This window comes from Heloderma suspectum, chromosome 4 (genome assembly GCF_057233095.1).
Source record: "Heloderma suspectum isolate Gila_16-S chromosome 4, 16-S_ref, whole genome shotgun sequence".
NCBI lineage: Eukaryota > Metazoa > Chordata > Lepidosauria > Squamata > Helodermatidae > Heloderma > Heloderma suspectum.
In genome coordinates this window covers 278,684,227-278,711,147 of record NC_139461.1, presented here as the reverse complement: position 1 = coordinate 278,711,147, position 26,921 = coordinate 278,684,227, and positions in this window count along the sequence as shown.

Sequence of the window (26,921 nt, the reverse complement as noted above, 5' to 3'; positions counted from 1 at the left end):
ACTAGTAGCATCAGGCCCTACACTGTTTTATTTTTGACAGCTATTAATCTTGTTGACACATCGTGGCTGACACAAGACATGAGAGTATTTTATTCATCGGCTGGTGAGAAAGTTCTGTCTTTGTGTGTGGGATATGCATGCACACCTCTTAACTGTTTAGCCAGGGCTCAGAATTCATCTCCTCATTAACCGGATATAATTACACCTGACAAACGTACTGAATGCACCAAAGCATGAAAGTAAAAGACAGAAGGATTAAATTGATACAAGTCTGTCACCCTGGCAAATATAGCCCCAGAAAGCTTAAGAAGGAACAGGATGAATAATTGTTTAAGGATCATCGGCGTGATTACAGGGTGTGATCTCACACACTGCACCTGAAGAGTCAGATAATTATGGAAATTACAAAAGAAAATCAATTGGAGTGCTAAGATATGGGCAGAGTTCTGTATTGGAATACAGTGCTTGAAATGCTATCTAACACAGCCATTTTGCTTTATTTTAAACGATGGGATTTTCCATGCACCACAGAACAGAATGAAATAAACATATTTTAATGGTTTTTTAAAAAAGATTTTTTTAAAAAAGTGTTAAGAGATAGCTTTACTATAGAACAATCTGTAAATATTTAAGTAAAAACGAAATGTGGATGTGAAATTGGCATCTATCACAAAGAAAAATGTTCACGATAGGTGATGGCCACTTTCCAGCACAGAGGTAGGTGTACTTACATAAATCCACTGAAATAAAATGGGTTTAAGGCAAGTACCTCTAACTCTGTGCTAGGCAGAGGCCTATTAGAATGAATGCATCAGATTGTATTAATAAAATAAAGGCAAGACAGTAGAAAGTGGGGAGGGGAAAGAAACCAAGTCTGGGAGTTTAGGTACTTTGTGGTAAATCTCAAAAATTTGCAAAATGTTGACATTAACCAGTAAATTGTAGATATTTATCAGGCAGGTGGGGATTATCAGAAAATCTCAACGTTTATAATAAAGCCTCAAGAACAAGTGGTAAATGTCAACATTCATTGGGGTCTGGGAATTAATGAGTATTTTTGCCATTCCTCTCGGGACTTGTATGGGAAACCTCCATCTTGTGGACCGGATCCATTGGGCCTGTGGCCTGCCCCTTTTGACCCGTCCTCTTGCTGCAGTTAAGCTTCGGGAAAAATCTACTTTCATTGGTACCAGTGGAAGGCTTTTTTCATGCATAAATTTCGATGTGAGAGGAGGGGTTATGTGGGAGCTGGGAAGGAAGGATTGAACCTCCCTTCCTCACACTCTGTGAACCCTCCCTGCTGAACAAAATCACATCCTGTACTGCAATTAGGCTTGGAAAAGTCTTCCATTGAAGCAGTGTCAAGGTAGGAGGGATTTGGAGTGTGTTGCAGCCAGGGAGGAAAGGATTAAACCTCCTCTTCCTGTGAACCATTGGAAGGCTTTTTTTCCAACGGAGGCTGGTGGCTCTGATTTCGGTGGGATTGTGAATCCATTCTGGGTTTCAGTCAGAACCAGCCAGAACTCTAAAGGAGCTATCCAGGGGTCTGAACCCAATTCCCAAAATGGGTTCAGCACCTTGTGTAGCTTCTGTAGAGTTCTGGCTGGTTCTGACTGAAACCCAGAATGGAATTACAGCCCCACTGACATTGGAGCCACCAGCCTCCACTTCTTTTTTCAAGATTAATTGCAGTATGTGCAGGGAATCTTCGCGCGCGCGCGTGTGTGTGTGTGTGTGTGAGAGAGAGAGAGAGAGAGAGAGGGAGAGAGAATTATGTAGGGCTGTGCATGGTCCCCCTGATCTGCCTCAGAGGTCGCTTCAGGGCTTCCAAGGTGGGCACAATTTGCTCTGGGCTGATTTGCCCCCCACCCACCCACTTTGGCCTACAGAGCTGAAGTGGGATTCGGACATCTGAATCCCACTTCTCCTCCCCCCACCCCACCCCAACGTGCCACCCAGCCTCCAGTAGTGCCTAGGAAATTTTAGCCTCGTAAAAACTCTGTGAGTTAATTTAGGCTGCCTGAAATGGCAGGCCCTCGCCTAGGCCGTCCCCACCCCCCGCTGTCCTCCTTTGTATCACTTGAAAGAAGTGAACGGTGTCCTGCATTTCCCTAGCCCACTGCTACTGGCAAGGGCACAGCCATGTGGAATATTATGACACCAGGAGTGGCTCAGTTGTCCTGGATGCTACAGAAATAGAGGGGAGGTGATGCAATTTAAATTTGTTGTTTAATTTGGCCCACAAATTTGTTGTTTAATTTGGCCATGATTGGGACCCAGGCTAGCCACCTTCATCGCTGAGCTGGGAATTGAAGCTTAACCCTATCCGTTCCACTAGGCAAGTGCTAGGGAAGTTGAGCTGCTGATGTGTAGAACTCTTGCAAAATGTTAAACCTCTTCTTACAAATATTGCTTCCCACATTTGTAAAGCTGATCTCTAAAACTCCGAAGTCCTAATCCATGAACCCCAACAGTCATATGAGACTCCTAACCATGTTTCTCTAACATGGAGGGCCTGCTGCACTTATGAGCTTCTCTGTGTTCAAATTGACACAGAGGCACAGCTGAGCTGAGGCTGACCCTGCTCATGTATTGCCAGTGATGTAGTGGAGGTGGGGCTCACAGGGGTGCAGCACTGGGACTTTTCTTTTTTTTATTAACAGAGGTGCTGATGTCACTCACTCAGACTTCTCTGTTTCCTTGGCGCTTAGCTGCAGTCTTCACAGTAGCTGGGGGAAAATTAATTTTCCCAACAACAATATATTGTTCCCTGTTGTAATGAAAACTATTGGCTTGGTCTTGAATGGGCAATTAAGAGCCATTAGCTTTACGAAAAACTGGTTTGTTGATATGGATCAACACAGCTCCCTGAATGTGTGGACTCCCCTTGGGGGTGTGGCTATGGGTACAGGCAAGATGAGGGCTTGTACTTCAAAATGTACGTCAAAACCACTGTGTATTACCTAGAGAAGATGGCCCTTCTTGACTTTCCTCCTTGTTCTGTGCTCCATTCAGTCTGATATACAGATAACCATATTTTCTACCTGTTTCTTGTGATTATCCCCCCCCCCCATTTTGAGGAGGGGGTGGACTTTTTTGTGCACTGCAGGAGTTTTGTGTGTGTGAGAAATTCTACAAATAAAAATAATTTGGGGACAATCCGTAAAATGGCAGAAAAACAAAACCCAGCCAAAGTGGGTGGTGGTGGGTGCGGGGAAGAGAGAAAAACAGGGAGATAACATTTTTTCCAGCAAAATCTTTTGGGCATAGATAACCCACTGCTATTTAAACATAATGCTTGCTTATACTACTCCACCAGTTTGAAGAGCAGAAAGATCAAACGTGGTGCAAGCCTTGATCTGAGTTGAGGGACCTACGGAGGACTAATAAATTTCCTGGTGGGCAGGTCAGAACCGTTTGGCTTGCCTCCTTCCTTGAAAAATGCCTCCTAGCCTAGGGTTTTTGTGCCTGAATCTTGGGGGGTAGTTCTACACTAGGACTTTTCATCAGTATTGAAGTGCACTGATAACTGGGACACATTAGGCATTCTGAATACCACTTTTCTTGCATTATATCCTGTTTTAATTCCGTATTATCCAAAATACCACAAGAAATGTCATTGTGTGTCCTATGAGGTATAAATGCACAAGAAGGTTATAGCATCAGTCTGTGATGGGATCGTATCAATATGACATGAGGTGTCATACCAAACCAAATCTTTCCTCAAACCAAAGCCTGTGGTAGCATCATCAGTAGGTCATTCTCAAATGACCTATGGACCCCTGGTTCTTCTTGGTAAGTTATCAGCCTTTTCATTTATTAATTATGCACAGAAAGAATCTGCATAATCAGGGGATGGGGGTGGGATCTCTCCTGAACTTTGTTTATTACATCAACATTTTAAATAGCCCCCCATTACCCTTGTACATGCATAGGGACATCTCCACACTCTGTGAATGCAGGATTCATGAGAGTGTAAAGAGGTTCCTACATGCATATACTTGTATACCCAGAGAGTCAGTTCAAGATATAGGTGAGTGGAGACTGCTTCCATGATGACACGAGCTTTGTACATTTTGTACCATTGGGGACAATTCTGCCAAAAACTCATTAAAGGCTTCCTAAAGTAAGCATGAGGCTCTTCTCAGATCCTTTGCAGAATCCAGGTATTTCAAAGGGGGGAAGTAAGTGTGAGTGTATTACTCACATATATTCTTCATCATAATGCAACACATATTGCAACAAAGCAAGAAGAGTGCTTCCTGGCAACACCAACCATGCATTTCAATCTCAAACTATATCAGTACAAAACCGGCTGGGGAAAAAGGAAACCAAAATTATATGAGCACAATACTGCACAGATACACAAGTGCATGCATAATTTTATCATAAAGCAAGCTATTTGTACTTTTCTGAAACTGTATATAGAACAATGCAATTAAGGAAGTGTGCCAGGGGTTGTGCCAACGCCTTCACAGAAAAGGTGGGTTATGAGAAGGGATTTGAAAGAGCAGGAAGTATAATGTTTGTGGCAGATCCATTCTTGGATCCAGGCCAGGATTTCAGAATGCTCTGGGTTAATCACAGTTTAGCTGTCCACCTAGGATGGCTATATGTCCTTTTTTACTTCTATTGTTTGTGGCAGATCCATTCTTGGATCCAGGCCAGGATTTCAGAATGCTCTGGGTCAATCACAGTCTAGCTGTCCACCTAGGGTGGCTATATGTCCTCTTTTACTTCTAATGTTTGTGGCAGATCCATTCTTGGATCCAGGCCAGGATTTCAGAATGCTCTGGGTCAATCACAGTCTAGCTGTCCACCTAGGGTGGCTATATGTCCTCTTTTACTTCTGAAGTTTGTGGCAGATCCATTCTTGGATCCAGGCCAGGATTTCAGAATGCTCTGGGTCAATCACAGTCTAGCTGTCCACCTAGGGTGGCTATATGTCCTCTTTTACTTCTGATGTTTGTGGCAGATCCATTCTTGGATCCAGGCCAGGATTTCAGAATGCTCTGGGTTAATCACAGTCAGGCTGTCAACCTAGGGCAGCTATGTGTCCTCTTTTACAGAGGACAATCCTCTGTTTGAAGGGCTGCCAAAGGACTACTCTATTTGAAGGAGTTGTCTGTTTGAAGGACTGCTCAGTCCAATTCTGGTTTAAAGATAAAGAACTATGAGAACTGTTGCCCATCAACAGTTAACACCTGAACAGCGGATTGAACAGGCAAGCACAAAGGTCAGTTAATCACAGCCTTCTGTGCTATGGTCAGATGTACTGTATTTCTATTTCAATTATAGTAATTATTTCTAAATTTGCATCTATACATATACCTTAGCATAACTGAACATTATGCAAACTGGTGTCCGTTTTTGTCCTCTTTTTTGGTGATGCATTTTCTCCTGGGGGGGGGGGATTCATATGTGGCCACCCTAGAGGAGGGAAAATCCAGGCCACATGTAGCAGTGGGAGCAATATGGGAGCAATGAGGCATGGGGACAAAGCCATGGATGGCAATGAAAAACAAAGAGCTTGCACTGGATCTAGGAGTGAACAGGGAACCACTGTTAAGGATTTAAGGAAGGGCATTATGTGATCGAAGCAACAGGAGAGGTGAATGTTTTTTTCATGACAAAGTTTTGGATAGAGGCATAGAAATGGAAGACCACATCATGTGATCTGAATCAAGCCACCTTCTCCCTGCTCCTTCCCATGAACAGATGGTGACGGATACTATTGATGATAATCTGGTGTAGCATGTCTGTAGCTTTTCAGAGCAGGGAAAAGTGTTTCCTTTGTTAGAGCGGAGCACTGGTCTGCAACTGTTTTTAAATTGTCCTAATTTCATTAGGCCAGCAAGATCAGGAGCTTCCCTTGCTATGATGGCATTCTTAAAATTAATCTAGGAACAACTGGTATATGCACCAATATATTTAGTCCTGGACTTTACCTAATGAAACCTGGGCTGTAATCCTTCTTTCATCACCACCTTTCCTTTCTCTTTGGTTCCTGCCTTACTTCCAATAAACATAGGGCAGCCTGCATGGGATTACACTGGTGGTTGTGTTTTTTGTTCTCACTTTATGGAAAACTGTAAAGTAGTTAGGTTGTGATATAGTGACTGTTCCAAAGTGACCTCACAAGATTCATGGTTGAGAAGGAATTTGAACTCCAGTCTCTGGTTCAAGTTCAGCACTCCAGCACACTGACTCTCTGTTGCAATGTTTGGAAGTCATGGGTTCCCTTACAAGTTATGTAAGAAATATTTCTCCATCTATCTTCACAGGATTTGGAAGAAAATCTAAGGTCCTTCTCAATCCATCTGGAGAAAGATACGTATGTGGACCTTAATCTATACCCATTGAACATTCCCATGTTTATTTGCTTGGTATTGTTTTTAAAAGTGGATCCATGGGCACAAAAACATTTTAACAAAGAGGCCCAATGATCATCAGATAGTCTTTGGTGAGCCAGTGTCTTTCAGCACCAGTTCTGCATTTGTAACGTGAAAATAAAGAATTGACTTCCTCTGTTGTCTGTAACAGGAACGTTGCTATGAGCTGTCAAGCTTGTGTATGTATTGAAGCTCCTCCACCCTACACAGTTCACTGAACTGGATGACATGCAAGGTATTTGTTGCCCAGTTTTACCCATAATTCCCCATTTTGCCCACCATGCAGGAATTCTCAAGTGTTATCAGTAGACTGTGCATTTCAGAGGCATTGTTACTGGACTGTCACTTGGAATATTTGGTAAAAGAGTGGAGTTGTTGTTGTTGTTATTTCCATGCCACCCCATAGCCGAGGCTCTCTGGATGGTTTACAAAGATTAAAAACATTAAACATTAAATTACAGTAAAAAAAAAAAACCCATTAAAATACAGTACACAATTTTTAATTTTTTTAATTTTTTTTAATGTAAAACACACAAACCAACAATATACATGAAGACAACGTATAACTGCTCACAGTTGTTTTTAATCAGCCATAACCATAAGACAAATCCAGGACTGATGAAAAATTCATCATATCCTGCCAAATGCTTGAGAAAAGAGACAGGTCTTAACCTGGTGCCGAAAAGCTACCAATGTTGGTGCCAGGCAGGCCTCGTTGGGGAGATTATTCCACAGTTCGGGGGCCCTCTCCTCTGTTGATGCCTTCCAAGCCTCTGTCAGAGTAACCACCCAAAGGAGGACCTTAGATCATGCTGAGTGTAGAGCATAGAGGTAGAGGCACTCTGTCAGCTATGGTGGTCCTGAGCTTTATAGGTTAATCAGCACCTTGAATTGAGCTTGGAAGCATATAGTTCTTTTTCAGGCCCAGGCAAGGAAATACATCCCTGAAGTAATTCCATTATTTCAACTTATTTGTCCTAGTGTTTTTAACTCAAGTCATTTTGGCTCTGGGTCCCAGAATGCTCATGTGTCTGACATATCAGAACGTTCTAAGGTTTTCCCAGTTGTTTTTTTCAATGAGAGATCAATGGATTGTGAGTTTTTGATGTAAAAAAGAATTGATTTAGGATTTTCAAAAGGCTGCACATGTTCTACTGTTATTGCCACAGTATTCTAAATCATTTAAAGGTATTACCAAGAGAGTGATTTCACTGCCTGCTTACAGCACAGCCAGATGAGACAATGCTAGTACAAGGTTTATAGTAAATAGTTGTCCCTAATACGTTGAGGATTTCATCTCTCTCTCTCTCTCTCTCTCTCTCTGTCTGTCTGTCTCTCTCTCTCTCCATACATAAACACACACACACACACACCAGGCTTTATCTAAACCTCGTCAGATCTAGATATGTATTTAAAAAACAAAAACACAACTCACCACAATTATTTTCTAAAGCTCTATTATTTGGCTTTCTTTACAGAAAATGAGATATTATAGTACATGCTCTGCTTGATTTTGGTTTATCCCTTCTCACCATCCCCATAGCGAAAGGGAAACTGCAGAATTGCCATGCTGGATCAGGAAAACTTAATTGACCAAGTGCCCAAGTATAGGCCAAGATGGAGATGAAGAAGCACCTTTGGGTGCAGGGCTCTGGCTCTGTTCGCATATTTGTAAACAAAGCAACCATTACAAAGATGCCATAAGTCTTCAGTGTTCTTTTATCCAAAGGAAACCAAACCCAGTAGCATTGCCCCTTTGTTTTTGTGGCAAAGTGTTTCAGCTGGTAGTGCCACCTTCAGCAGCTGCTTTGTTCCTAGGGCAGTTGCTTCACTGAGAGGAAGAAAAGTGAGTGTCTTGCACCACATGCATTACTATGGATTGCTAGGTGTGTGACGTGATGAAATGGCTTATTTTCATGATCACAATGCTCTAAGAGGATGCTAATAAAAGATTCTTCTCCTGAAGTTGTTTTAGCGACAACACTGTTGACAATCTCACTGAAGCCAATATACGCTTCCTAGCAATTGCAAAATCCATAGAACTTACCTATCAGAAATTAGGGATGGACATTTTTCTCTTGCATTCAGATGTTTTAAATGTCAAGTTTTGCTCTCTCCTATATATGAAGACATTTGTGAATGTTGGTGCATTCTTAGTAAAAAAAGAAAAGAATCGCAATTAAATTTTCACTCATCTGCAATGTCCAAAGTCAATAGGTACAGCTATTCCCAGAATGGAGAGAACCATGTTGTGCTTACCTGCCATATAGATGTTAATGATGAGGAGCCTGTGGGAAAAAAGAGGTGGCATAAACATGGTTGAATACATAGGAATCAAACCCAGACTTTTAAGAGCTAAACACTCAGTGCCCTCTGCCTGAGCTATTTCAATCTCTCCTGGATTCATTTTTTTTTTTTAAATCTCAAGTTCATTCTGTCCCATTATGAAGACATTTGCACATTTTGGCAACCTCATATAAAAAAATGAACTGAATGAAATTCTCACCCACCCCATGTTGAAATACTATAGTAGAAATCCCACTGGTAACTCTTCTTTTAGGAGTCATATTGTACGTGCCTAAGCTAGAGGTAACTATCTGTTTAAAACACTGCTGATCATTAAATCAGTGTGATTGATGTGCTAGAAGGAGGCATAACTTATGTCATTTTATGATTTTAGAATGATTCACGTAGCTTTACTCCTGAATATGCCCCCTAATAATATTTATATAAGAGCCATTGACTAAAACCATATTGACACCTGCCAATCATGGTGATGATGGATCATTTTGCACGGCTAGGGCTTTCCCTTACTTAGACAGTACAAGCACATTTGTAATCTATTTAGTGTAGGACACATCATAGTTTTGCTTCTTGTTACAGATACAATCTTGCTTTGCTTATTTGATTTGGGTAGCATCCACGACATCTGCTTTCATGCAAAGACACCATCCATGCTGAGTATGTAACTGGCACCCTCCGTGGCTATTCACATCTTATTCCCTTAACGAAAGAGACACTGGAGACTGTTCCATGGCAGAAACCACAGAAAATTGCTTAACTTTGTCAATATGCAAGAGAACCTACAGAGTAAACAGAGCAGTGTCAGCTGTTTCGGAGAGCAGCAAAGCTAAATATATCAGAAAAGAGACTCCCTCCCTCCCTCCCTCTCTCCCTTCTTCTTTTTAAGCCCCAAACAAAACAAAATTCTAGCTTCCTGGGGAATTCCTGGCACATGTGAAAGGTCTTCCAGAGCAGCGATTAAAGCAAAGCAGAAAATTTCCTCCTTGCCAGTTCTCACTTGCTAAACATGTTTCTCAGCTAATGTTTTTCATTGATTTACAGAGCTCTTCCAGGCCGTTTTTGTTGTAACAATTTATGAGCTTTGGAAGAGAAACTCTTGGCTTTGCCAAATTTTCAACTGCAGTGGACAAGTTCAGTAGCCTCTGAGGCTAATTGAGGGGTTGTTTAAATTTTGTTTTGTCTCCTAATGCATTTCTTCTTTTCATTTGCTTGAGCATCCACAACACATTTATTCACAACTGTTGATGCAATGCAAAGAGGATTTTTCCCCCTTGTTGCTGATGCCATCTGGAACCGTCATTCTATATTTACCCAGTCTGTCAATTATTCTGATTTAAAAGCTCAAAATAACAGAATTCCTTAAGAAAACAAACATTCAGTCACAAGTACTAATGGTCTCCTCACATTGTCCCCCTCTCAATTACTCATGACCCTCTTCTCTCCTCCTTTAATACTGCAGTCCTATATGTATTTACCTGGAAGCAAGTTTTACTGAACACAATGAGTAAACATGCAAGCAGTTGCACCATTAGTCTGTTTTCAAGATTCACTTCTCCGAAACTGTTCCGAAACCACCCGAAGTACTCTTACCTGCACCTCTGCTGCCATTGCCACTGCTGCCTGACACTCAATACTCAGTCCCTCCATTGTTCATCTCTAAAAATCCCTGAGTTTTTCCTTCCTCCTAAGTGTCTAGTGGTCTGATTCACAAACACATGCACTTTGCTTCATTTCTCATCACTTGATTATTCAACCCTTAGCTGAATGTGTGAATGGACTCCACTGAAAAGCTTTCGATGTGATAAACTAAAGCTGCAGTGACGGTATGCCAGGACTGTGATGACTTTTGGAAGTCACTACTTGATGCTGCAGTCATCTAGTGATGATCATTCATGTACTAACCACCAGCCCTAACTAATGCTGTAAGTCCCCTGTACAGGGAGCACCACATCTGTATAAAACATTAAATAGGGGCGCTAGCAGCAGCGCTAGCAACTTCATTCTGATGGAAACACCAGTATTTCTCTTTTTCATCTTTAATTATGACAAATCAGTCATAGTCAGCATTTCTTGTGGAAGGGTTGTGTGTGTGTGTGCTTAGGGTGTGTGTGTGTGCTTAGGTTTTTTAAAAGATGGACCAATATTAAGACTGTCTCCCATTTTGTATAGGTCCATACTGAAATGGCAGAGGTGCTACTAGTCTCCTGCAGTGCATAATGGTAGATGTAGTGAAGTCATAGAATCATAGAATAGTAGGGTTGGAAGGGGCCTATAAGATGATCAAGTCCAACCCCCTGCTCAATGCAGGAATCCAAGTCAGAGCATCCCTGTCAGATGGCTGTCCAGCCTCGTCTTGACTGCCTCCAGTGTGGGAGAGCCCACCACCTCCCCAGGTAATTGGTTCCACTGTCGTATCGCTCTAACAGTCAGGAAGTTTTTCCTGATGTTCAGCTGGAATCTGGCTTTGTAGAATCATGGAATCATAGGGTTGGAAGGGGCTCCAAGACCATCGAGTCCAACCCCCTGCTCAGTGCAGGAAGCCTGATTCCCAGGCGGTCTCCCATCCAAGTACTAACCACCAGGGCTGACCATGCTGAGCTTCCGAGACAGACAAGATCGGGCACATTATTCCATGTCCTGCACTCTGGGATGATGATCAAGAAGAGATCCTGGCCCTCCTCTCTGGGACAACCTTTCAAGTACTTGAAGAGTGCTATCATATCTCCCCTCAGTCTTCTCTTCTCTCAAGGCTGAACATGCCCAGTTCTTTCATCCCCTGACCATCTTTGTTGCCTTCCTCTAAACCCTCTCCAGTTTGTCTGCATCCTTCTTAAAGTGTGGTGCCCAGAACTGAACACAGTACTTCTGATGAGGCCTAACCAGTGCTAAGTAGAGGGGAACTAGTACTTCACATGATTTGGAAGCTACACTTCTATTAATGCAGCCCAAAATGGCATTTGCCTTTTTTGCAGCCACATCACATTGTTGGCTCATATTTGTGCTTGGAAGAAAAATTATAGTCCATCGCGAACTATACATGGACATTTTTATGACCCCCTATATGTATGGGAACAAGGGGAGCCATGGAAAAGGGCCTTCTTATGTCTAAGGGATTCTCTGGTAGCTTTATCCAACATCAGCAGCAGGGAGCAGCAGTTGCTCCATTCCAAAGATCACTGGGCAGCTGGGTCTGGGAGCCACTACCATTTTCATTACCCATCATGCCCCAGAGTGATGCTGTTTTAGGGATATTGTGGGAAATTAAAATGACAGTGACTTCCGGCCAGACCCAGCCACTCAGCAAGCATTGTGCCAGAAAAAATTGAATGAGGAGCTGTGTCAGTAATGAGCCATGCCAGAGTGTTGAGCTCCCGGCAGCTGTTAGTGGATGCCACTTGGTGCCTGAATAGGTTTGCCAGATTGTTGAACTTTATGACAGTCTTTCCCAATCTCATGCTCATAGACCAGCCTTTCCCAACCTGGTGTCCTCCAGATGTGTTGGACTGGCTGGCTGGGGCATACTGGGAGTTGCAGTCCAACACAGCTGAGGGGAACCAGGTTGGGAAAAGCTAGCCTATGGGTTCCCCAATGTAAAGATCAGGATCTCATTTACAGATGGTGAAGGCAAGTGAGGTGAAATGAAATGTATAGGGATGTTGCAGAAATCTGCAGTGGATCAAAATGACATTGGATGTCTATGAATCCAGCCCATAGAATGAACAGTGGACCAGCTTTTCCAAGATGCGCAGAATTCCACTGACTTGTGAACATTTTAAAAAAAACTTTTCCAGAATTTTACACAGATTTGGTCATACAAAATTATGGAAGTTGCTGAAAAATACACTAATGTATATAGCAGTTTCAAGGTAAAAAAGTACAATGTTTTATACATCTCTGTTCTATCTTCAGATTCTGCTGTGAAGCAATCATTTTTTGTGTGCTCTGCTCATTATTTTTAGGGCGAGCTAAGAAAAATGTACAAAATGGTATGTACCACCAACAGTTCTGTAAATTGTGGCAAATTTTGCAGGTGTATTTTTCCAAAGTGGGGGTGGGGAATCCAAATCCGTCAATGAGCAGAAAACACCTGATGATCTCAAAACACAGACAGACCAGATTAAATACAATCTGCACATCCCTATAACCGAGCATTCTATCTTTGACATTTAAGCACAAATATCTTCAAGTGCCATGAAGAAAGTGAAATTATGTTTTCCACAAAGAAGTGCAAAAATCCAGTTAACATGCCAACACTAAAAAAAAGAAAACAAAACAAAAATGTGACAAACAAAGCATTTTTGTCTGTCAAAGCATAACTGTTTTTCCAATGGATTTTTTTTTTTAAAAATTGAAAACAACCTGTTTAGGGGAAAAATGTTTTTCTCCCCACAAAGTTAAATTTTCCACAGTGGTTTTCTGCAATATTTTCATACCAGCTCTGCCTTCTTCAGATCTGGCATTCAAAGCCGATCTGTGTTGTTTCCAAAGCTGAGTTTCATTGGTTAAATCATTTTTGTGTGTCAATATTCACAAATAGATAGCAAATATTTGGTCTACCTTTTCAGGTGAAGGCGAATGTGTTTCCATGAACAGACAGCTCATTTCCCTAGGACCTATGCCAATGTAAAAGTAGGTTGTTGACATCTGCATAAACTGCAGGCTAGGGTACAAGCTCTGGTCCCTGAAGGACCCTTCCAGAGGAAGCCCATCTAACTTGTGTCTGGTGGCCTTTCACTGGCTGGTTAAGAGCTTCCTGTATAGGAAGACTTTTGGCCTGACGCACTGATAAGAACATTAAAAAGCACCTTGGTGGATCAGACCAAAGGCCTATCTATTCCAGCATCCTGTTTCCCACAGTGCCCAACCAGCTGTCTATGGGAAGCCCACAAGAAGGATATATGGGCAATAGCCCTCTTCCACTGTTGTTCCCAGCAACTGGTATTCCGAGGCATGCTGCCTTGGTTGGCAATCTACCAAAATGTTGTTTATGTTCACAAATCATGTGAACATGTCCTGCTCACAGTCCCAAATGCAATCAGGAGGGCACGTTCTCTGAAAATCTTGACATTTTCACACTTCATGGGGGAAAAGTGTGCATTTCAGTGCACTTTTTTAAAAATGTGGTTTTATCCCATTCAAAATACACACTCTCCCATTTGAATGAAATGAAAAAAAGAGCAGAAATGAAGGTGGAAAATGAGGTGAGCCATGCTTCAAGGTGGTGTTTGGTTAATCTGGATGATCATGAAAATTGCTTGTTCACCCATCCCTACCCATCCCTGGAAGAAAGGATGGACAACAAATTTGTCAGTTTTACTTTCTCCCACATGCATTGTTTCTTTAAAAAAATAATAATCTCAAGTTCTTTCCATTCCATATATGAAGACATTTTGCAATTTTTGGTAAATTCTTGCTAAACACCGGAAATCTGCATCAGCCAAATTCAATAGAACAGCTATTCCCAGGATCATGCTGTAAGTGCATGCCATGTGTCTGCTAAAGATGAGGAGTCTGCTAAAAAAAAAGAGAAAAAAAGAGAGGTGGCAACCTTAATCAACGCTGCAAACACAGTTGAATATACATGGATTCAAACTCAGACTTTTAACAGCACTCAAAGCCCTAGCCTGGTGATTGGTTTGATGAAGGATTTCATATCGATATGTTTACATTGACTCATATAGAAAACAGTAACTAAATGGTTAAGTGACATCATTTCATGAGCAGGAGCATTGCAAGCAGGATGTTTACATTTCCTTCAGAAAGTAAAGGGTTAAACCCTTTACTTTCTGAAGGATACTTGACTCAACAATACTTAGATCAACAATACTACAAGCGAGAGGGATCTTGGAGTTGTTGTGTGTCACAAGCTGAATATGAGCCAACAATGTGACGTGGTTTCATTAAAAAGGCAAATACAATTTTGGGCTGCATTAATAGAAGTATAGCTTCCAAATCCCGGGAAGTACTAGTTCCCCTCTACTCAGCACTGGTTAGGCCTCATCTGGAGTATTGTGTCCAGTTCTGGACACCACACTTTAAGAAGGACGCAGACAAACTGGAGGGGGTTCAGAAGAGGGCAATGAAGATGACCAGGGGACTGGAAACAAAGCCCTATGAGGAGAGACTGAAAGAACTGGGCATGTTTAGCCTTGAGAAGAGAAGACTGAGGGCAGATATGGTAGTGCTCTTCAAGTACTTGAAAGGTTGTCACAGAGAGGAAGGACAGCATCTCTTCTCAATCATCCCAGAGTGCGGGACACGGAATAATAGGTTCAAGTTACAGGAAGCCAGATTCAGGCTGAAGATCAGGAAAAACTTCCAGACTGTTAGAGCAATACGTCAATGGAACCCATTACCTAGGGAGCTAGTGGGCTCTCCCTCACTGGACGCATGTAAGATGAAGCTGGACAGCCATCTGTCAGGGATGTTTTGACTTGGATTCCTGTATTGAGCAGGGGGTTGGACTTGATGGTCTTATAGGCCCCATCCAACCTTACTGTTCTGTGATTCTATGAAACTCACTAAGATCAGGACATGAACAGAAAGTTTAGATGCTTTAGTCACTCAGACTTATGCAGGTGCTCATAATCAATCTCAGTTTGAATAACAAAAATACTAAAGATTGTTAGATAGCTTGGTACACATACTATAAACATAATAGACCATACCAACAAACTGTGTATCTTTGAGTTTTGGCAGCATCCATACCTTTGAGTAGACAGGCAGAGTTTTCCCCTGCTTACTTGTGAGTAGACATGCTGGTCATGTTTACTTGTGAGTAGACATGTAGATGTTTGTTATTTGGATGCTACTTAGAAATAATGCTGAGTGTTTCAGTCCTGCACACTTGTGAGTAGACATGCAGAGGCTTATCCTGCTTATGCAGAAATGTAATGCTTACTTCTGAGTAGACTTACATGGCTGATAATCACATTTTCCCCTGCCTACTTTTGGCCATACCAGGTGGAATGTGCCCCCAAGACTTTTCCCAGATTGGATTTGGCCGATGGGCTGAAAAAGGTTTTTTTCCCACCCTGGCCAGTCCTAAATCAAGTAGCTTCTCCTTTTACGAAAGGTGGTCCAGATCCTGGATCACTTTGGTTGCCCTGTTCTGCTCCTTTTTTTTTATTCATTAGATTTATTACCCGCCTGTCTGGATGGCTACCTGACTACTCTCGGTGGCATACAATACAAATAACAATGCAAAATACAACAAATTTACATAATCAACTGAACAAAACAACATTGCTCTAAAACCCCCTAACCCAACCCAAATGCCCTCCTGAACAGCCGGATTTTCAAAGTCCAGGGGATGCTCATCAAAGAGAGGGCATGGAGGAGTTCACTAGGGGGGGAATTCCACAGAGTGGGGGCTACCACAGGAAAGGCCCTCTCCCAAGTTCTCACCAGCCTAGCTGTCCTGGCTGATTGGACAGACAGAAAGCTTTCTGAGGATGATCTTGTTGAGCAGCATCCCTGGTGTTGCTGGAGGCGATCCTTAAAATAGACTAGGACAGAACTGTATAGGGTTTTAAAGCTCAATCCCAACACCTTCAACTGGGCGCAGAAAACAACTGGTAACCAGTGCCACTCCTTCAGCACTGGAGTGATGTGGTCTCACCGACGGCTGCCTTTTTCAGTTCTACAATATCCTTTTTTCAGAAGTGGCAACCTGAACTGTATACACTATTCCAAGTTGGTTCACAACATAGATTTGTGATTGCCTGTTATTGGCTGGTGGGTTTAGTTTTAATTGGCCGATATTTTTACTCTGCCCTTATATTTTTAAGATTTTTTTCTATTATATTGAATTTTATGTTTTATTGTTGGTCGCATCCATGGGTGCATGATAGGGAGAAAGGGGGAATAGAAATGTAAACAATACATAAGTGAATAAATGAATAGCGGCTCACAAAGTTATGCAATATATTTTAAACAGACATGAAGTATAAAATTAAAAGCTTATTTATACCTCCTATCTTTACTGATGGAAAATACATCAAATGTGATTGAGTATTATACGTACCACCTTAGAAGGTGGCTACAGCCCAAATCAAATTGACACAGGCTATAATCCAACATGGTCAAGTGGGCTGTGTACACAGAGTTCAACTAGTAGGTCATTCTGACATTTCCTCTATAGCCAAGTTAACTAGGTCTATTCAGGACTAACCCAGAGTACATAGTGACAATAAATAGTGCATTTAGGTTTGCCTGATGTTAATGGAATGACACAGTTCAGGAGAGCATACAATCGTAGATTTTCAAAGGCCCTCCAGCCCAATACCTTTCTGGATGTCAGAACCATCCACCCACCAGATCTACAGAGCTAAGTCTATGCCAGTATTGGACAAGTGGCTGTCCACAGAATACATCTGGTTTTGCCCCACTTTTTATCTCCACTCTCTCCTATTCCCTCCTCCCCTGCCTGCCTTGGTTGGAAGTGGCCAGTTTGGCCGCAGTCACTCCTCAAGTGGCATTATATGCCAATGGGAGCTTCCCTGTGGGCTGAATAGCAGCTAGGGACACCCATCTGCTGGAAAAACTGCCCTCTTTTCAGCTCACCAGACTTCCATGTAGGGATGGACGAAAGTCCCTTACCTGGTCCCGCAGCTTGCTTCCCGGTGGGGGGGAGGCGCTCCGTCCCTCCCCCCGAAATTCTGGGCAGGATGGGAGGCGCCTCATCCCTCCTCACCGAAATTCTGTCTGAGGGGGAGGCGCCCCGTCCCTCCGGCCGAAATTCTGGCCAGGGGGGAGGCGCCCTGTCCCTCCGGCCCTGAATCTCGTCTCCTGCCGGGACGCAAATGGCCATAGCCGCTGCCGTTTGCGTCCATGCAGTCAGCCATGATAGGCTACGTAAATGTTTACGTAGCCTATCACGGCTGACTTTGGGGAAAAAAAAGCGTGTACGCAAATGGCGGCGCCCATGGGCACCGCCATTCGCGGTGGCTTAATAGTTAAGATGTTGAACTGCAGACTGGAAGGTCAGCAGGTCAGCAGTTCGAGACCCGAGTGCTGCGTGACGGAGTGAGCTCCAGTCTTCAGTCCCAGCTTCTGCCAACATAGCAGTTCGAAAGCAAGAAATTGTAGAGATGGCGGAGAATTTCTCCCCGAAACTTCGGGGGGCCGAGCGCCAACGTGTTCGGCCCCCCGAACAAGTTTCGGGGAGAAATTCTCTGCACCCCCCCACCCCCCCAGGACGGGACTTACCTTAGCCGAATGTCCCTCCCGGCGGCGGGTCCTGCCGGCGGTTCGGCGGGTGTTCGTCCTGGGCGGGGGTGGCAGCCGATCTTTCGACCGGCTGCCGCCGCCGCCATTGCAATAAAAAAAAAAAAAAAATGCCCCCGTGATAGGCTACGTGACGATTAACGTAGCCTATCACGGCTAGATTTGCAATGTCAGCCGTGATAGGCTACGTCAATCATCACGTAGCCTATCACGGGTGACTTAAAAAAAAAAAAAGCGCGTACGGATAATGGCGGCCCCCATAGGGGCTATTTGCATTGCCCTTATTTTCGCCGTAGTCTACGTAAAGATTTACGTAGACTACAGCAACCAAATAAGGAACGCGAATGGCGGCTCCCTATGGGGGCCGCCATTAGCGTACGCGCTTTTTTTTTTTTTAAAGTCACCCGTGATAGGCTACGTGACGATTGACGTAGCCTATCACGGCTGACTTTGCAGATCTAGCCATGATAGGCTACGTTAATCGTCACGTAGCCTATCACGGGGGCATTTTTTTTTTTAAACTTTCGAGTTCACGGCCGGGCAAGGCGGGAAGCCTCCTCCCCGGCCTGAATTTCGGCCGGGCGAGGCGGGAAGCCTCCCCCCCGGCCTGAATTTGGCTGGGCGAGGCGGGAAGCCTCCCCCCCCGGCCTGAACTTCGCGGGGGGAGCAGCGAAGCGCCTTCCCCCCACCGCGAACAAGCTTCGAGGACAGGTAAGTCACTTTCGTCCACCCCTAAGAAATTGCAAGTAGATAAATAGGTACCGCCTCAGCGGGAAAGGTAACAGCGTTCCATGCACCTCAGTGTTCAGTCATGCCGGCCACATGACCACGGAAGTGTCTTCGGACAGTGCTGGCTCTTTGGCTTAGAAACAGGGATGAGCACCGCACCCTAGAGTCGGACACGACTGGTTGGGGACACCTTTACCTTTACCTTTTTAGTCTACGTAAACATTTACGTAGACTATGGCGAAAATAAGGGCAACGCTATTTGCATTCCCCTTATTTTTGCCGTAGACTACGTAAATGTTTATGTAGACTACACGTGCCCAAATAAGGAACGCAAATGGCGGTGCCCATGGGTGCCACCATTTGCGTATGCGCTTTTTTTTTCTTTCCCAAAGTCAGCCGTGATAGGCTACGTAAACATTTACGTAGCCTATCATGGTGTTCTTTGAAAATCTAGCCGTGATAGGCTACGTAAAGATTTAGATAAACTTTTTTTTTTTTTAACTTGGAAATGGTGGCGGCGGCAGCCGGTCGGAAGACCGGCCGCTGCCGCCGCCGAACCACCGCCGGGAGCTGCTGCCGCCAGGGACCTTTGACAAAGGTAAGTCCCATCCCGGGGGGGTGTAGGACCATTTCTCCACCAATTTCGGGGGGCCGAATGCGTTGGCATTCGGCCTCCCGGAGATTCGTGGAGAAATTCTCCGACATCCCTACTTCCATGGCATGCCTGACTTGGCTTGCTTTTGTGGGCCAAGACATCTGGTTTCCCCAAATTCCAGGGCCTTTTAATGTAATTTGTGCAAATAGAGAGCTGTGCAAATGCTGCCACAAATGGTGCACATTTGTGTAATTTGTGCAAATTGTGGAGATAATTTGTACAAATTACACAAATTTGCACAATTTGCATACATCGTGGACATAATTTGTGGAGATTCAGAAACACCAAAAATCTGTTAGCTGGCCCAACTCACTGCAAGCCAAGACAGGCCAGCTAGCAGAAGGCGGAACGGAGTCCAGAAGGCCGAGCCAATAAAAGCTCATTGCATGCCACCCCCTGACGGATTCCTCTGACATCTCTAATACCAGCTGGGAGCAGGGTTATTTGAACCACGGTGATAAGGCTTGCCCACACGCATGCCCACACCAAGCACACTCTGGTGTCAGTCCTGCTACCTTCCTCCATAGATGTTATTTTAAAACTAATCATGTTGATTGAATTTGTGCAATTTATGCCATGTCTAGCTTGGTCTTGATGAGGTGGCACTGGTCCTGAGAGCAGCACCTTCTCCCAGAGCTAAATGAGAAGATGTCCCGGAGGACATTTTCTTTTTGTGTGAGCTGCCTATGAAATCAGAGGTAGTGCCTCACAGGCTGTCCATCAACATCTGTGGTGCTCCTTTCAACCTGGTAGGTATACTGTGTGATGAGACCAGAAGCCTGAGAAGGCTCTGTGCCCATTCTGAAGCCTTTGGGGGCATCTTCTAATTTTTGAACACTGGGAAAGAAGCCAGAAGGGAGGATGCCTGTGCTGCCTTTAATCTGCCATAGAATCTATGCTGTCTAGACCACATTGTACCATTAACACTGTGTGGAGGTACATTCACTGAAGGAAGGTGTCATCAAAGCAAATCATTCCAGATGACTCAAGCAAATGAGTCAAGACACATGCTGCTTACAGTCTAATGCAATAAATCAACCTTAAGCAACAGGGTCATTAGCCATTTTCACCTGGGAAACTACGCCTTTTCTCCTTTGGTTTCCCTGGTTCAAGTGCATCCTCAAGATGAGAATATACTGCAAAGCTTTCTTCGAGCTGTGGACTATGTGCAGTAACATGCTATCTCTATATAGGATGTCCCTTATTTCAAAATACAGCCTGTCTGCAGGACATCCTAAGATAGATAGGTGTCTTACGGCACAATCCTATGGCCACTAGACAGTGGCGAGATGGCCATAGGATTGGTGGGTTCCCAGGAACCGACCTCGGCACCTGCGCTCTGAGGTCAGTTCCCGGACAACTGCCTCCCCTCCCCCTCCCCTGCCGCCTCATAGGCAGCGCGGATCATCCCTGCACTCCTCACTCATAAGAGGTGCATGGAGCGGGGGGAAAGGGGGCATTCCCGGGGGTGGGGTGGGGAGTTCAGAAGTGCCAGCATGACACTTCTTATGTGTCATCTGGCCTCCCCCCCACACACACACACACTGACATCCTGTGGCTAGACAGCTGAAATTCTACATCTAGCTGAGAATGCAGGGTGGCTGGAATGTGGAGGAGATGATCCTTTGTGCTATCCTCCCGCCATGCATTAGATAGGTGGTCACCTCCGAGTTTGGAGGCGGCCGTCTATCCCCATAGGATTGTTCCCTTAGTGATACTATAGCTAGAGATTTTGGGATCTTTCCTTGGAATCAGTCATTCACATAAATCAGGACAGCTGATATCTCATACAGAACTTGTGTTATTGTAGTCTTTCCAAGTCACCTGTAGGGTTTTATTTTGTGTATACCTTTATTCATAAGACAAAAATTTCTCTGACCTCTAATTACCTATAACATATCAAACACACACACACACACCAGCTGTAGTCTTCAGTGGGAGGTGGATACATAGGCTTCGGGTCAGAACATGGGTCACTTGAGGGTCAAATTATTCAAATATTCTATCAGATGGCTGAGTTAGATTTCCCTAAAGACTTCAACATAGGGATGTATGGACTGTGTAAAATCCACTCTATCTCTGTTGTGTGAATTGTCAGGCACCTTTGTTCTGTCATCCCCTCACAGATGGATGTGATTTTTTTCCCATCATGCAGGAAAATACACAAATAATTCTGTAAGAAGTTTTGTAACCATTTGCATAATTTACCTTAGTACGTAACATTTGGCATATTGTCCCCTGTTCCATTCAACTTTTCTTCAGCAGAAACTTGCACATTTTCCTACAAATAAATTAAATATGCATAAATTTTGGGAAAGTTAAAAAAACAAAACATTTTATTAATGAATAAAATGAATGAATCTCATTAAGTCAACAACCTCTGAAACACTCCTGTATCAACAAAGCCAACATACACAGCCTCAACAACTCACAATCCTCAACTCCTCATTCTACACACAGCAACCTTGATGGGTTCTGAAGAGACCTGGGCTTATCTTGGCTCGTCTTTTGGCTATTGCAAAATATTGCAGTGACTATTCAGAAAAAGCAAACTGGAATCCCAAACAACAGGGATGGATGGAGTTGGTAGCCAGATAACATTGAGACATTGGGTGACACAGAGAATCCAAGCTTGGCACCAGCTCAAGGACTCCCTGTACAGATTGAAAGATAGAATTGCAACTGCAAACTCTCTTGTCAGGTTACAGAATACGATTGCCACAACACTGCTTGATTCTTAGGTTAGTTCAAGGATGCACCTGTGAAGAAGCTGTAGAGGTCACAGTCTCAGACACATATAAATAACTGTGGGGGAAGAAGCACACATATGCAGCATGAGAAAATTGTCTCATGTCCACACACCCTGTAAAACACAAGAGAAAAAAAGGTAGAATTAATATGGAGTGCCTCCACTGGGAAGGATGAGGTGAGCAGTACAGAAGAGCATGAGAGTGAAAGAGGGGAAAATGCTGAGGGGCATTGAGGAAAGTGCATCAAGTGCAAAGGAGAGAATTAAAACAAAAAGTAGTTTCCAAACTGCATTTTAAGTTGGCCACAGTTTCAAAAGATGGTTGCATCTCATCAAACGATGGGGTAGAGTTTCAGAAGCAAAAAATGAATCATATACACATACGGTAGGTACACATATACAACTGTGGCATGTGTGTGTGTGCGAGAGAGAGAATATTTGTGTGTATGGAAAAGACCCTGATGCTGGGAAAGATTGAAGGCAAAAGGAGAAGGGGACTGCAGAGGATGAGATGGCTAGATTATAGCATCACCGATGCAATGAATATGAACTTGAGCACACTCCGGGAGAGAGCGGAGGACAGGAAGGCCTGGCATGCTATGGTCCATGGGGTCACGAAGAGTCGGACATGACTTAATGACTGAACAACAACAATGCAATATGCATGAAAGAGAAATAAGGACAAGTTGAAACTTGGAACTATGAGAGCACAGCACATTTATCCTTGGCTGGCCATGCAATGTAATCATGTAATCAAGAGACAAAAGGATTCCCCATTTCCCTGCCATTTTAATTGCTTTTAATTATCCATGCTGTTTTCCCCTTTATTGAAATATCAATGTAAAACTATGTTACTCAATATACTCGAATGCTCTCTAAAATCATTAACGTATCATGAAATGGATGGCAGACACCTGCTATACTACTAAAAATACAGAAGAGGAAAAAGCTCTTTATTAATGGAAAAACCAATCATACCAAAATTGAATTATTTTAACAGCTCTGTTCCTATCGTGGGAACTCATTTAAAGTGGACTTGGACAGCATAAAATGTAATGAGAGCCGACTCTAATAGGGAAGACATTACTATAGCATTTAGTAGAAATGTAAGCTGATTCCATTATCTGTGCGGAGCAAAACCTTTGACATATCAGACACTACTGGGCTATTTCAAGATTTTCCTATGACATACTAAGAGGAAGATCAGAACGCACTGACTTCTCTGATCCATAGCTGAAACGCCAAATGAGGTTACCTAGAGACATCATAATGAATTATGCAGTACGGTGAACATGGCAATCATAAGTCCAAAAGAAATGAGGAATCCATTGTGACAGTCTTTCAGTCCATGAAATTTAAACTATATCTTTAACAAAAAACTGGGGCTAAAACTTACAGTTGCAGTGCATTGGAATCTTGTTATAAGAGCATAACAAGAGCTCAGCTGGATCAGAACAACTGTCTATCTAGCCTTCCATCCTGTTCTCCACAGTGGCCAACTAGATATCTCTGCAAAGCCCAGAAGCAGGACATGAGGGAAATAGCTCTCTTCTGATGCTTTTCTTCCAGGAATTGATATTCAGAGGCATATTGCTTCTGTCGTGAAGGTAGGATATAGCCATCATGATTAGTAGTCATTGATAGCTTTATCCTCCATGAATTTGCCTAATCCCATTTTAAAACCATATATGTTGGTGTTTAACTATGCACTGTGAGATTTCTGCATTGAAATCTTGTTAGATTTCTATTTTAAGCTGATATTTAGAGTGCTGGAGGCTGGGCTTGGCAAGAACCCTGTCAGAAAGCCGGAGAGGTACTGAGTTAGACAGACCAATGGTCTGATTCAGTACAAGCAGCTCCTGATGTTCCTTCCTAACTGTTTCCAAATAGAATTCTTACTGGAATTTCCATAGGCCTAACACAAGTGGTATGGCACCATTTTTGGCATATCAGTGCTCGCCATCAGAAGTATAATTTCTGACAGCTTCAGCTGCAAATAGAGGTGGGTCAATCTGTCAGTTTTGGCTTTGTTCAGCTGAATATGAGCCTACAATGTGATGTGGCTGCAAAAAAGGCAAATGCTATTTTGGGCTGCATTAATAGAAGCATAGCTTCCAAATCCCATGAAGTACTAGTTCCCCTCTACTCAGCACTGGTTAGGCCTCATCTGGAGTAATGTGTCCATTTCTGGGCACCACACTTTAAGAAGGATGCAGACAAACTGGAGAGGGTTCAGAGGAAGGCAACAAAGATGGTCAGGGGACTGGAAACAAAGCCCCATGAGGAGAGATGAAAGAACTGGGCATGTTTAGCCTTGAGAAGAGAAGACTGAGGGGACATATGATAGCACTCTTCAAGTACTTGAAAGGTTGTCACAGAGAAGAAGGCCAGGATCTCTTCTTGATCATCCCAGAGTGCAGGACACGGAATAATGGGCTCAAGTTACAGGAAGCCAGATTCCGGCTGAACATCAGGAAAAACGTCCTGACTGTAAGAGCAATACGGCAATGGAACCAATTACCTGGGGAGGTGATGGGCTCTCCCACACTGGAGGCCTTCAAGACAAGGCTGGACAGCCATTGGTCAGGGATGCTCTGACTTGGATTCCTGCATTGAGCAGGGGGTTGGACTCAATGGCCTTGTGGGCCCCTTCCAGCCCTACAGTTCTATGATTCTATGATTCTCAATTTTATTTTAAGCCTGCATGGAAATTTGTATGCATTTTTGTGTGTACTTCTAAAATATGCATTATTGTACACTCCTTTTCCAAATTTTACATTTTTGTGTCCACCTTTTGCTAATGTACACATTTTCGCAAGCTATTTTCCCTATAATTATGTGTTTCTGCATGTAATTTTCATTATTATGTACATTTTGTGCACATTTTCCCATAGCTTATGGATTTTTATGTGCACTGTTCCCAAAATCATTTTTGTGTGCATTTTTTGAGTGGAGAACTATAGTGTTAAATTTTGGAAATCACAACTTTGGGTGCACAATTCGGTTCTGGTTCACTCACTGGTTCAGCAGGCACAAATCTGGTAAATCTGCATAAAAATGTAGATGGATCAACATTCTCAGCCATCCCTAGCTGCACGTTCCCTCTCATTCATTAGCATCCTATTTTTCTAGGGATGTCAGAGAATTCCGCCATGGATCTCGGGGAGGCCGAATGCCAGTTAGGGATGGCGGATAATTTCTCCATGAATCTTTGGGAGGCCGAATGCCAACGCATTCGGCCCCCCCGAAATTGGTGGGGAAATTCTCCGCCGGCCCCCCGCCGCCCCCGGGATGGGACTTACCGTGGCCGAATGTCCCTCTCTGCGGCGGGTCCCGGCGGCGTTTCGGTGGCGTTTCATTGGGGGCAGGGGCGGCGGCCGGTCTCCCGACCGGCTGCCGCCACCGCCATTGCAAAAAAAAAAAAAAGTAAAGTAAAAAAACACAAAAAAACACCCGTGATAGGCTACGTAACGATTTATGTAGCCTATTACGGCTAGATTTCCAAAGTCAGCCGTGATAGGCTACGTAAATCGTCACGTAGCCTATCACGGCTGACTTTGGAAATCTAGCCGTGATAGGCTACGTAAATCGTTATGTAGCCTATCACGGGTATGTGTGTGTGTGTTTTTACTTTTTTTTCGCGGCTGGGTAGACGGGGCGCTCCTACCCAGCCTGAATTTCGCCAGTGAGGGATGGGGCGCCTCCCCCCCGGCCTGAATTTCATCTGGGCGAGGCGGGGTGCCTCCCTCCCGTTGCCTGAACTTCGGGGGGAGAACCGAAGCGCCTCCCCCCCACCGCGAAGCAAGCTTCGAGAACAGGTAAGGGACTTTCATTCATCCCTAATGCCAGTGCATTTGGCCCCCCGAAATCGGTGGCGGAATGGTCTGCCCCCCCCACCCCGGGATGAGACTTACCTTGGGTGGATCTTCCTGGCGGCGGCGGCTCCGGCGGCGGCTCTGGTGGTGGTCCGGCGGCGGTGGCTGCGGCGGCCGGTCTTCCGACCGGCTGCCACCGCTGCCATTTCCAGTTAAAAAAACAAACACGTGATAGGCTACATAAAGATTTATGTAGCCTATCATGACTAAGTTTTAAAAAAACCCCGTGATAGGCTACGTAAATCTTTACATAGCCTATCATGGCTGATTTAAAAAAAAAAAATGCGCGTCCGCTACGCTATTTGCGTTCCCCTTATTTTTGCCGTCTTAGTCTACGTAAATCTTGACGTAGACTAAGATGTGCCAAAATAAGGAACGCAAATGGTGGTGGCTGTGGCCGCCGCCATTTGCGTATGCGCGTTTTTTTTTTTTAAGTCAGCCGTGATAGGCTACGTAAACATTTACATAGCCTATCACGGCTGACTGCAGGGACGCAAACGGCGGTGGCTACGGCTGCCGCCAGTTGCGTCCCTGCTAGCCAGCAGCCAGATGTCCGGCTGCTGGCGGAGCCGGCCGGTGGTTCCACAGAAGCCCTGCGGAGCACAGCTGGCTGGCCAGGATTCCAGGGGGGAGGAACGGAGCACCTCCCCCCCATCCAGGATTCTGGGGGGAGGGACAGCGCGCCTCCCCCCCCACCATCAACATAATCCGTGAAAGGTAAGTGCCTTTCGTACATCCTTATATTTTTCATGACATCTTACTGTTAGACATCAGCTATTTATTGTATTGCTTCTTCCATCACTGGTGTTTCTACAACAGCTGCCAGTTCCATTTTTATTAATGCTTATTTCATATGCATACAACATCAGATGTGATGTCAGGCATATTTAATGTCCAACACATACCATGGCACAGAACGCTCATCATGGTGACTTCATTATATAAAGGCTGGTGTGACATGTTTTGAGTTGGAACTACTATAAGAGACA